The sequence below is a fragment of the Macrobrachium rosenbergii genome, chromosome 2 (assembly GCF_040412425.1).
Source record: "Macrobrachium rosenbergii isolate ZJJX-2024 chromosome 2, ASM4041242v1, whole genome shotgun sequence".
NCBI lineage: Eukaryota > Metazoa > Arthropoda > Malacostraca > Decapoda > Palaemonidae > Macrobrachium > Macrobrachium rosenbergii.
This window is the reverse complement of record NC_089742.1, coordinates 38,533,013-38,545,503: the sequence shown is the minus strand read 5'-3', so window position 1 is coordinate 38,545,503 and position 12,491 is coordinate 38,533,013. Positions and strand designations below refer to the sequence as shown.

The 12,491-nt window shown below is 38.9% G+C and overlaps 1 protein-coding gene across 3 annotated transcripts in view; it reads right to left on the bottom strand.

Annotated features, from left to right (window-relative positions):
- LOC136845215 (ubiquitin-conjugating enzyme E2 R2) overlaps positions 1-12,491 on the bottom strand; it is a 144,482-nt gene that overhangs the window by 101,746 nt on the left and 30,245 nt on the right. The gene's annotated exons all lie outside the window — the stretch shown is intronic.

Below are 12,491 nucleotides of genomic sequence, written 5' to 3'. Positions count from 1 at the left end.
CAACGACACATAAGTAGGGGGAAATGCAATCGACGCAACAGTTATAACAATGAAGTACAGCTTGGATGACTTTGATCATGTCGACGTCGCCATTACAAAGGGACTTTCATTTAGCAACGTCAAACGTCAATTGGGGAATGGTCGGCAGTTGCCTTTCTCATTACCCATCAAACACTGGTCAAAATCCAGGTACAGCATTATAAACACTGAACGCCAAGACTTCTAAAAATCAAAAAGCATTAGTTCAAAACATAACTTGGTTCACACTTTTTTCTTTGTCTCGGCAAGAACAATGATGATTCAGCTAACCACGAAGCTTCTCTATACTTTGACATATTTATCAAACATATGATTCGGAAGATATAACTCGGAAGTTTAAAAAGCCAGTCGCGTCTCAAACTCTTCCTAACGATCAATTAGTGTGGTACAACAAAATCCAAAGTGAAAAAATAAACTAATACAATTACTGGCTACAACAAACCACAGCCGACTTAAGAAAAAATTCCTCTGCTAACAGCAAATAATACGATACATTACACACAAATTCTGACTTCAAATAATTAAATAAAAACAACTATGCACGTAAATACAAAGATAAACAAACAAACAAAAAAATAAACACCAAATAGCCAATGACTGTGGAGATAAAAAAAAAAAAAAAAAAAAAAAAAATTCTCCAACATCCGAAACTAAAATATCGAGATGAAACACCCTCATCATTTGGTAAATAACAACTGCAACTGAAAGGTGACATTACGACAGGTATCAAGAATTCATTTTTTTTATAACAGTTTTCCTCCATCCTCTTATCCTGGTGCGTTCGCGCAATTCGCAATCGGTCAGTCACAACTATGGCATGCTGGCATGTTATCATTTCTGATGTCATTTAAAACCATCCAGCTTCATGTGGGGCTGAAAAAGACGTCAGGAAAAAAAATGGGAATAACACGTGTGTACAAAACAAAACTGCCTAAACCAGTCCTGAAAATTGTCGCTAATTACATTAACTTTTGTGTGTCACTTACTACATTAAAATACATTCTGCTCCCCTTTTCTTGCCAGATTTGTATATTTTTATAAACATCTTGCATAAAATATTCGACTTAAACATTTTTTTGCCAATAAGCTGACTTCATATCAATTCTCAAATTACAAGTTACCATCAAGGTTTTACCCTATAAACGCTTTGTAATTGTTATTGTATGTTGCATTTAAAGCAAAGTAAATCGCAGAATTAAAAAAAAACGGCACTGAGAGGACAAGAACATAAAAGGAGCTTATTCTTTACCTTTAGCTTTTCCTTAATGCCTTCGGTTGATACCAAATTAAGCTGGCCTTATGCCAACCAAGGAATCTTGCTCTTTGCAACAGCATCTGAAGTTGCACGAGCGCACCACTTCTCCCCTTTCCTTTCTGCTTCCTCCATTCTTTCTTAGATTTCTCTCTCGGTAGCACTTTCACCGTTATGCAAAGCAAATTCAGTTTTTCATTCCCCTCGCAGATTCCCACAAACTTTCACTTCTCTACCACGGTCTTGGTTATAACCATCGTCAAAAATAAATCCATATATTTTATGCTACTTTTTCCCCTACAACCTTACATTTTAAAATTCTCTCAGAGGTAGGAAGACGCTAATCATTTAAAAGTAAAATTTCCGGTCTAACACTGACCATCCTTCTATCACCTGCAAATCTTTCTGCTCAATACTTTTACTCTTTCTAGGAACTTTGTCTACTGCCACCTTCGCCACTCAATACTTCAGACCCCCGTTTTTCGTGTTCTCACAGTATACTTAATTTTCCTATTACAGTTCGAGTTTCTCCTTTCCATATTCAAGGATACTGGCTCGTCCACGATCTGCTCTAGTTCTCATCACTCTTGTTCTTGTAAAGCAATTATGATCCCTAAATATGTTCATTCGCCATTATTTACCACTTAAAATGTATTAACACAATCTGGAAAAATCTTAATTTCTTCATAACTTGAGCATCACCTGACTTGAAATTCTACCTTATTTTCGCAATTATAAAACAAAAAAGCTACTATCTCTGGCACACTCCTCTTCCAACCTACGTTACTTTCTAATAAACCTACTAAGCGTACTTAAAAAAAAAAAAATTTTCCCATACATGAACAAAACCTTCCACTACACTTCCCCGAAGTAGCAATTTTCTTTTTTGACATAGTATTTTTCTACGGGCTATCTTCTCAAAAGTCTTCACCACATACAAACAATCCACTCCAGTAAGCTGTCATGTCAACCTTATCATTCCGGATTCGCATTTTGAAAATCGTGTTGTTAAGGGGCCAAATCGTTCTTTCCTTCATATTCGATGCCAATTTACTCTCACCTTTTCGTCAAATTACCTAAAATTGAAATTTCACAGGTAGTCGTGTATGCTGTATAATTTGCGTTCCCTCTTTTGTTTCTTGATATACACGTTTATTTTGTGTTAGCTGAAAATATCTGCTGTGCTCTTTTCAGTATAAAACAAAGATTGAAAACACAAACGTTTAAGCGTTATAGCTCCTTCACATGAGAGATACATACCCATATTTTTCCACATTCATTACATAAATCTCAAATGAGTTCAAACAGAGAGAGAGATAACTCAAACAGAGAGAGAGAGAGAGAGAGAGAGAGAGAGAGAGAGAGAGAGAGAGAGAGAGAGAGAGAGAGAGAGATTCTCTAGATAGAACTCTGAAACAAAACCACCGTCTTGGATATAAGGACGTTTTGCCTTGCTCCGAACCTCATCATAAAAATTATATCACTGGTTTCTAGAGCATACAGGTCAACGCTACTGCATCACGGTAAAGTAGAAACGGGGGGGGGATCTGAAACTTGCAACAACCTTAGCTTTCTCATGCAAACAGCATAATGAAACACGAAAATGTGTCAAAGAAAAAATGAAAAACTTACATCAAAGATACTATGCAACATCATCTGAAACTCTGAACATCTTCCGACGAGAAAACAGCATCCATCCAACGACTGGAACCCTTCAAAGATAAATGTTTTCTGACACTATCTATATTTTCTTATGTATGTTGATCACGATAGCTACGAATACTTCGTATCACTTGTGGGGGCAAGTTTTTCATAACACTGCCGCCATTTGAAGAAAAATACATATTTTATTACTTTAATACAAGTTGGCATGAGGGGCACTGAGATGCCCTTACTAGGCCACGCCCGAAGAAAACAAAACAAAGAACTGGAAAGGAAAATCAGGGAGGGGTTCAACCTCAAAAATGAAACGACAGACCAGCCTCTTAACTTAGGGAAAGTTATGAGGTTGAGAGAGTTACGGAAAAAAAGGTAGTAGAATCAGCTCCAAAGTTTGGCAGTAGAAGGAATGAAAGTCTTCCAAGTCTCCCAAGATTACTCTTTCTTCAGAAAGGTCACCTGAAGGGATGGACAATCTCCCTGAGAAATGAAATAACTAAATTATTAATCATGACACCGATTAAACAGTGACTAGTTAGAAAACCTTCTCAAAATTGACATGCTTTGGTCACCCTGAACTCTTGTCAGCAGTGCGCTCTCTCTCTCTCTCTTTACATGCTTTGGCCAGCCTGGGCCCTTGTCAGCAGTGCTCTCTCTCTCTCTTTACATGCTTTGGGCAGCCTGAACCCTTGTCAGCAGTGTTCTCTCTCTCTCTCTCTCTCTACAAACTTTGGCCAGCCTGACAAACTTTGTCAGCAGTGTTTCTCTCCTCTCTCCATCTTCTCTCTCTCTCTCTCTCTCTCTCTCTCTCTCTCCCTTTACAAACTTTGGCCAGCCCGAACCCTTGTCAGCAGTGTTCTCTCTCTCTCTCTCTCTCTCTGAAAACCCTCCACAACTCGGTAATGGTTCCTGTAAATCAAAATCCAGTGGCGGAACTGACGCAGTGCATCTCGGGTTTCCTTCTTTTCCTTATCAGGGTCTGCGCCCACTAAGGAATACAAGTGTTTCTTCGAGATAAGGGCTTTTATCACTCATCCCTCTCGGGGAAAATAAGAAACTCACTGTCCATGCGAGCACTGAGTAGAACAAGAGAGCTTTCGTAACAATATTCATTGGTCAATTATGTACGTACATATTTCTATGTTAAAGATTACGTAAATATTTGTATCTTAAAGGTTATGTACATATTTCTATGTTGAAGATTATGTAAATAATACTATGTTAAAGATTATGTACACACTTCTACGTTAAAGGTTATGTATACTGTATATTTCTACGTTAAAGATTATGTAAATATTTATATGTTAAAGGTTATGTATATATTTCTACATTAAACATTATGTACGGTACATACTTCTATGTTAAAGATTATGTACAAATTTCTGTGTTAAAGATTATGTAAATATTTATATGTTAACGATTATGCACATATTTCTATGCTAAAGATTATGTAAATGTTTCAATGTTAAAGATTATGTACATATTTCTATGTTAAAAGATTGTTGAGGCGAACTTAAGTTTACAGAAAATATTCTTCGATGAAAAGTACCAAGAAATGCTAACTTGATATACCCATTTCATCGATGAACAAGTACAAGAAATGCTAACTTTGTATACCCAGTTCATCGACGAACAAGAACCAAGAAATTCTAACTTTATATACCACGTTCATCGATGAACAAGTACCAAGAAATGCTAACTTGATATACCCAGTTCAACGACAGCGACAGTCAGGATGATAACAACTTGGTAACAGACATAAAAACCGATGTAACAATAAAAATGCAGAGAGAGAGAGAGAGAGAGAGAGAGAGAGAGAGAGAGAGAGAGAGAGAGAGAGGACTCATGCAAGGCAGGCTTCGAGGTAACTTCCACCTTTAGTTGCCATATGAAACAGCACATTCATATTCCAAATGTGAGTCAAGGTACCCCGAGGTTTCTGGAAAGAGTAAAGCTGCACTGCTTACACAACTAATGGGGAGAGAGAGAGAGAGAGAGAGAGAGAGAGAGAGAGAGAGAGAGAGAGAGAGAGAGAGAGAGAGAGAGAGAGAGACTAAAATTGCAAAGAATGAAAACGAGTTGGCTTTCAAAGGATTCTTACAAACAATCAGCCTAAACACACGAGCACTGCATGTACATTACACACAAATCTATTTATATGTAGAAGTAATATATACACTACAAATTTTTACAATGGAAATCGCTTAATACAAAACAATGCCAACGACGAACATAACAAGAGCAAAAGGACGTGCAAAGTATGTCAATAACAAACCACCCTGTGGGGACCAAACACATCAGGCGAATCTAAACTTGTGTCAAGTGGGAGCAGATAGCCTATCTAATCATGACTATTTCAAACAAATGCACTAAAATACAATACAAACGAGTCAGAACCATCTGACTGATGTTGACGTAACGTGAAAAATAAAAGCACATGCAAACAATCACTGCCAACTTCATGCGCAAAAAAAAAAAGCTTGCAAGCACATCTCGAAATTCTCTTTCATGTTCGTTTCATAATTACCTCTTCCAGCTGCTATCGTTCAGCAGGTGTCCCGGGGACAAAGCCCATGTGCGCTCCTCTGTGAGTGTGTGCCCCAGAGAGAGACAGAGAGAGAGAGAGAGAGAGAGAGAGAGAGAGAGAGAGAGAGAGAGGTTGTTTCTATGACAACTGGCCATGGCCATGTACACAAGCGCATACTTCAGTGTACAGAAGCGCGTGTGTCGTGGAGCACGAATGAATGCTCTCTCGACAAGCTGCCCAGCACACTGAGGCCATTATTCCAATTCAGCTTCTTCCAGCTGACGACAACACAAACATCACTGCATGAAAAAATACACAAGTAAGGAAGGGTCATTACACAGCACAACCAGGGAAAACTTGCAATATGCAGTGCCTCAACGGCCTGCTACATTTACCGAGGGCTTAAAAGAGGATGTAACCGTGCGTTGTGAACTGGTGTCCTTGATTACATCTATAACAGAACAACGTCCAGCTCTTGGCCGCTGCTTACTCAGACTACAGCATTTTACCTTCCAAGGACTAACGATAGGATGGACGATAAACTGTTTTGTAGCTCGTTTCAGTCTCCATGAACGTGCACTTGTCTTATCAGTAAAATAGAATAAGATTCTCCCTGAATTCTTCATCTACGTCTAATATCACTGATAACAACCAAGCCATACCAATTACCCAAACTCGGATATCAATATACCATAACTACAATGTATTCAGGAAAGGAATGATCTAAAAACTTGACTGATTACAATCTTAAAACGACAATAACCTACCTGACCTACACCAAACTTCGCTCTACATTTCTTTCGCATCAGTCATAGAACACTTAGGGATTTCATATCGTAAGCAAAATAGTCCAATACCGCCGAAAGAAACGAGCATAAAAATAAAAAAATTCTTCATCCAAATTTGCAGATAACCATACGGAAACTGATGCAGATACACAGACCTTTTTCTTAATTCTTTATAACATTCGTTAACTTTCACAGTAACCCACAAGCGGCATGAAGACGTTCGCCTATAAATAACCGTCCGTATGTTACTAATGGGAAGATCGATAACAGAATAACGATGGGGTTAGTGACCTATGAGGCTTCGTTTTTTTACGTCGTCATCCACCCCCGCCCCAGGATCCGCATTAGGCAACATTCTCCTACCCTTCCCCTCCGTGCAACCCCGCAGTAAGGAGCTTAGGTTTAATCTAAAAGTCAACGAAATACTATCAAATGCAATGTATGCATTAACTTAAATGCACTACAAGCATAAATGTAATAGTTAGATAGCCTAAACGTCTGTGGCCAAGCCACATCTTCAAAAAACGAAACCAGTTTCCAATATTCGTGTCTATCGCTCACTGAAACACTCGCACATACTAAGGGGATAATAAAATCCTTCCTTCACTTCTATTCCACTGATTACATACAGTATATACTGTATATAGGCTACCTTATGCAGGCAGATAGTATAATTCCTAACATATTTGTTAAGAGGGTTCCTTATTGCTAAAAATAAATTAAAAGCCAAATCCTACTGGAATGAGACAGACATCCCTACAAAAATATTCGTACATAAATACACATGTACTAACAAAATATACTCCAGTAATCCCCTACCAATAAAAAAACTAAGCAAAATACGCAAAAGCCTCAAGTCTTACAGCCATTGTAAGCATGAAGTTATGAAGCAATGACAGAATCAGCAATAACAGCTGCTCAACATGGGACAAGCAGATGTAGTTAACATCTGCTTAGTCCACATCACCATTATCTCTTTCTATCTCTCTCGTCGTGTGTGTGTGTGTGTGTGTGTGTGTGTGTGTGTGTGTGTGTGTGTGTGTGTGTGTGTGTGTGTGTGTGGCGCAACAAATTTCGACCCGTCTAAGCACTTCGAAGGAACATGTATCACGTCTAAGGTAGCCAACAGCTCGCTAAAAAAATAAATAACTAAATAAATACAATAAATAACTTATCTAATGTCAGCCTCACACAGGGGTTAGCAGCGTTTCAAGGTTTACGAAACTTTTTTCTTTAATGTCAAAACGATAAAACCAGCAACACGACCTTGGCGTTTAAAGTAACAGCCGAGGCAACGACATATGATATTACGTGCAACAGTACCACAAGCAGTTGTAATAAATCAGAAAGATATTGGTCCCAAAAAGGTTTGAGAGACACTGGAAGGTTGGAAGCTATAAATAAACCACTCAATTCATGTCTGCAAGGCCAATATTTATTTATGAAAATAAACACATAAGGAGAGTAGCCTTAAAGCACTGATATATTGAGTGAATTCCGCAGCTAATTCCTAAGAACAGGTTTGAATGGACAGCGAAATGAAGAATAAAAAAGTTCACCTGAGAACAAATTCAGGTGTCTTTTACAGTATTACTGAAAGTAAAATGCAAATAACAATAGCATTTTTATATTTATAATCTCGAAAAGGTTACACGATACTTGACATTAAAAACAATGCTTGGTTTCCGAAAATAGCATCTGTCGCTCCAAACCTATAATAATATTTTTCTATTATGTATGCTCTACAGAGAGAGAGAGAGAGAGAGAGAGAGAGAGAGAGAGAGAGAGAGAGAGAGAGAGAGAGAGAATGTTCTGCTAAATGATTAGTAAAATAGCACGCACGCACACACACACACACACTGAAATCTTATTGGATGAAATTCCTTCCAAAGTACAAGGCATAACGTCTTTAAAAAATCAAGTGTCAAAAGTAGAGCCGAGCCAATGATATTTACACTTATTTTTGCAACATTCATAGTTGCAGACTTGAGAGGCCCCATCTCCCCTATCAAAAAGACCAAGTCAGCAATAATCACTCACAAGAATGCAAAAACAGCAATGACTACGATAAACTACTCATACACAATTTAGCCAAATTAAGGCCCGCTTTTCTCGCACGGTGATTCTATACAAGCCAAGCATATCACACGAGGGGTAGGTTAAAGGACTGGGTGCTAAATTCGGTTACTTAGCTAGTTAAAAGGGAAATGTACGCAAATTTGGAAAACCAAACTGGGAACTTTACCATGAAAATTGTGTCGACATGCAAGAACTGACCAACTCATATTTCTGATATAAAGAAATGCCGTCACATACCAAGGTCGCCGATACTAAAAACACTATAACATTCATGGAGGGAGGAAAAAGGCATAAAGAAATATTGAATTTCACCCAACATACAGAGACGTTTTCGCGATGGAACTGATATCATAAAACACAGGATACAAAAGGGATAAACGCATGACTGGAAGGAACCGCGAAGGATTTCTATCACTTTAGGGGAGGATGTGATGCCGGAAAGAAATTCACGGATGGAAGAACACACAAACTAACTTCTGAAGTGGAAGACATCGGGGAAGGAAAAGGGACAAAAAGCAAAAGGGTACGATGAAGTGAAAAGGCTGACACGAGATCAACCTTCGTCAAGATAAGTCAACCTAAGGTCAAAGTTAAATTTTTGTTCGTGGCAATGACCTTCAAATATGCAAGTGCAGTTAAGTATTGACAGCATCCAAAAAAGATTACGATAGGTTAAACGTTACAAAAATGATTATTGATTTCGGAATAAAAACCTTTCAATTATTATTACCTATTACTTCCTCATATAATTCCCCATATTTTCAATATAAAACAACAGAAAATGTTAAATAAACTTTTCAGAACTTGCCAGGCAATTGAGAAATACTCACTATTATGTAAGCTAACTTCTCAGGAAAGGGATGATGAAAACCTCCTTTCAAAAACAGGAAAAAAAAAAGTTTCTTGGTACAACCACACTAATATCCTTTAACATTCGAAATCATCAGATTTTAGGATAAAAACTGAAATCTAAAAACTATAGCAACAAAATGACATAACTCCAAATTACTAAACTATCTCTCACATGTCTTGCTTTCTTCAGTATTTTCCACCAAGCTAATGCAATGGAAAACTCAGTACTCTTACCTAACCAAAGCCCGAGAGAGAGAGAGAGAGAGAGAGAGAGAGAGAGAGAGAGAGAGAGAGAGAGAGAGAGAGAGAGAGAGATACCTGTCTTCATATATTCAACCACTAGAAGCACTGCAACTACCCAGCTTAAAGGTCAAAAGGGCATCTAATAATAACACTACACGTTTACTGATAACAACTAAGTAATGTTTGTAGGTGCGACAGAATAAACACAACAAGCTATAATCACGCCTGGATTAAAAATCCTCCCAAAAGTTTACACAACTGCCAAAATAGCATTCAGTGTAAACAAAAACACACACACACACATACCTTCCATTTCAGAAACCGTAAACACCTATCCAAAAGGTCAACGTACGCATAGCTAATACAAAAAAACAAACACTAATATTAAATTTAGATGCAATTCATTTCATAACAGCTGACTGACGAAACATAAACAAAAACATCACCAACAACACCTGCAGTAACACGTAGACAAAATACGATGACACGACCCACACCTGTGTGATGATGTCGGTCTTCAATGAAAACATTATGACGTCCACACCAAGGTCCTTTGGTCCACACGAAAGATTGGCGTCATACTCAGAGAGCAACTGAAAACAGGCGAAGTTCAACCGAGCGACAGATACGAAATGAACGCAAAAACTACAAACCAAGTTACGCTGACTTTGATTAGTTTGATACCAACTCAACAATATTTATTCAAAATACAGTTAATATCTAAATTGGCTCTCAACCGACATGATTCTAAACGTTATTGCGTTGAAGTAATCAACAATATTAATTCCAAATCACCTTTTTAAAGTATTCTTTTTCGTATCAACAAACCCTCAACTTGTAATTAATAACCAAATAAATATGTACTATCCGACAAATTATCCATTGTATTTACTTATTCAAAAAGTAAGAAATGTATTTCCCACTCGCACTGGATCAAAAAAGAAGTAAAATCTTAAAATACTTTTACAAACGCACTTTGTGGAAACAGTCGAAGAGAGTACTTGCTTCGGCCTTAGAGCACAAAAACCTAAAGCAATAATTCGATCCTCCTACTCATTCCAACGCCTACAACCCTTATCGCCACCCCCCACCCCCCTCAAAATTTGGAATATCGAGCACACAGATACTCTTTTATATTGAAACAGGTAGTGGCTAATGCCTCCTTGCACATTACAGACACAAAAACAAGCCTAGCTACATGAAGAACCACAAGAATGTAATTAACCTGAAAAAGGAAATGTGAACAGATAACACCGACCGATTAGATAATCATCATGCATGATTAAGATCTGTTCCTACGGCTCTATTTATGAATCCCATTCACCTGTTTCTTAAAAAGATAAGCCATGGCAACAGCTTTCTTTGCTCACACATCTCCAAAACCCGTCTACAACATCGAGTTACCGAGCCACCTCCGGGGTGGCAAAAGAACAATGGACTGTCGTGTTGCGTCAAGTTGTTTGTCACTAACCAACGGCCAGCAAGACCACCCACCCACCCCTTAACCCTACTCCAAAAACCATGCAATGAAACTTAAAACCTCCCCCTTAATTACAAAATGGATCCGCATCGTTAACTAAAACCCCATTGCTAGTCTACTTAGGCGCACGCAGAGGGTACAAATACCTAGGAGGCAGTGTCCCCCTTACCCACCCCTCTACTACAAAACCCATGCTATAACAACCAAAACCTCCCCCTCAGTTAAAAAGGAATACGAACAATCAAGCAGAACCCCATTGCTAGTCGATGCAAGTAAAGCGCACGTAAAGGATATGCACAGACAAAGGGGCCCGCGCCCCACCTTACCCACCCGACTCCAAAACCCATGCTATAACACCCAACACCTCCCCCTCAATTAAGAAGGAATACAAACAATCAAGCAGAAACCCATTGCTAGTCTACGTAAATCGAGCATACGCAAAGGGTGTACAGGCCTAGGGGGCAGTGCCCCCTTTTTCCACCGTACTCCAAAACCCATGCTATGACACCCAATACACCTCCTCAATTTAAAATTGGCTCCGAATCGTTAATTAAAACCCCATTTCTAGTGTACGTAAGTAAAGTGCACACAGAGGTTTGTACAGACCAAGGGGGCAGTATCCCTTTATTCGCCCAGGGCATAACCCAACGCCTCCCCCCCCCAATTAAAAATGGATCCAAACAGTTACGTAGAACCCCATTTCTAGTCTCCGTAAGTTAAGCGCACGCAGAGGATATCCCAAGGGAAACACGGACCAAAGGTGGCAGTGGAACGTAACTACGTAGATACCAGGTCCCGTGCGGGAGTTTCCCTTCCAAAACCCGAACGCAAACTCAACAGCACTCAGTGCGTGACAACAAGAGAGAGACGAGCCGAAATACGGTTTCCAGGCTGAAGAAACGCTTTCCCGTCGACGTCACAGACCGCTCGCTCCTCTCCTGGAGAGAGAAAGGGGACGGAGGGACGGACAGGTCATTTACATATCCCAGTGAGTCTCTCTCAGAACGACAGCAGGGAGGTGGTTCCAGAGGGAGGAAATAACAGCATTATAGTTTGAGGAGAGAGAGAGAGAAAGAGAGAGGGGGAGGGGGGATCAAGTCATAAATTTGCATATTTTATCGATAACCAAATCTCTACAGTGGCCCCATAGCAGAAAGGTCAGAATAATCGTTTAGGCTATTGAAAAAGCCAATATTTTACGCCTGAACGATTTCTTATATACATCTACGTAGGTAACTTTTCTTTACACTTCTAATTTGTTCATGAGGCTTTTCTTTTCACTTCTAAATTGTTTATCTTACTCATTAAAACACTTTATGAACTGCTTTCAATCGTTCATATACAAACACATCCATGTACGTGTCCCAGTTATTTCGTGCAACACGGCAAACAACAGGCAACAAACTACCTGCTTCTTAGGTTTAAAAGTATTCACATTTTCACTCAAATGCCAGATTCGTCTCTGCCGAGCTGATTTTAACAGCAAATCAATCAATTTTTAATCACAATTCATTAGCTTCTCCGCCTTAAAAGACTTTCAGCAAAACCATTTCCTCCATGGGGATCTGGCCA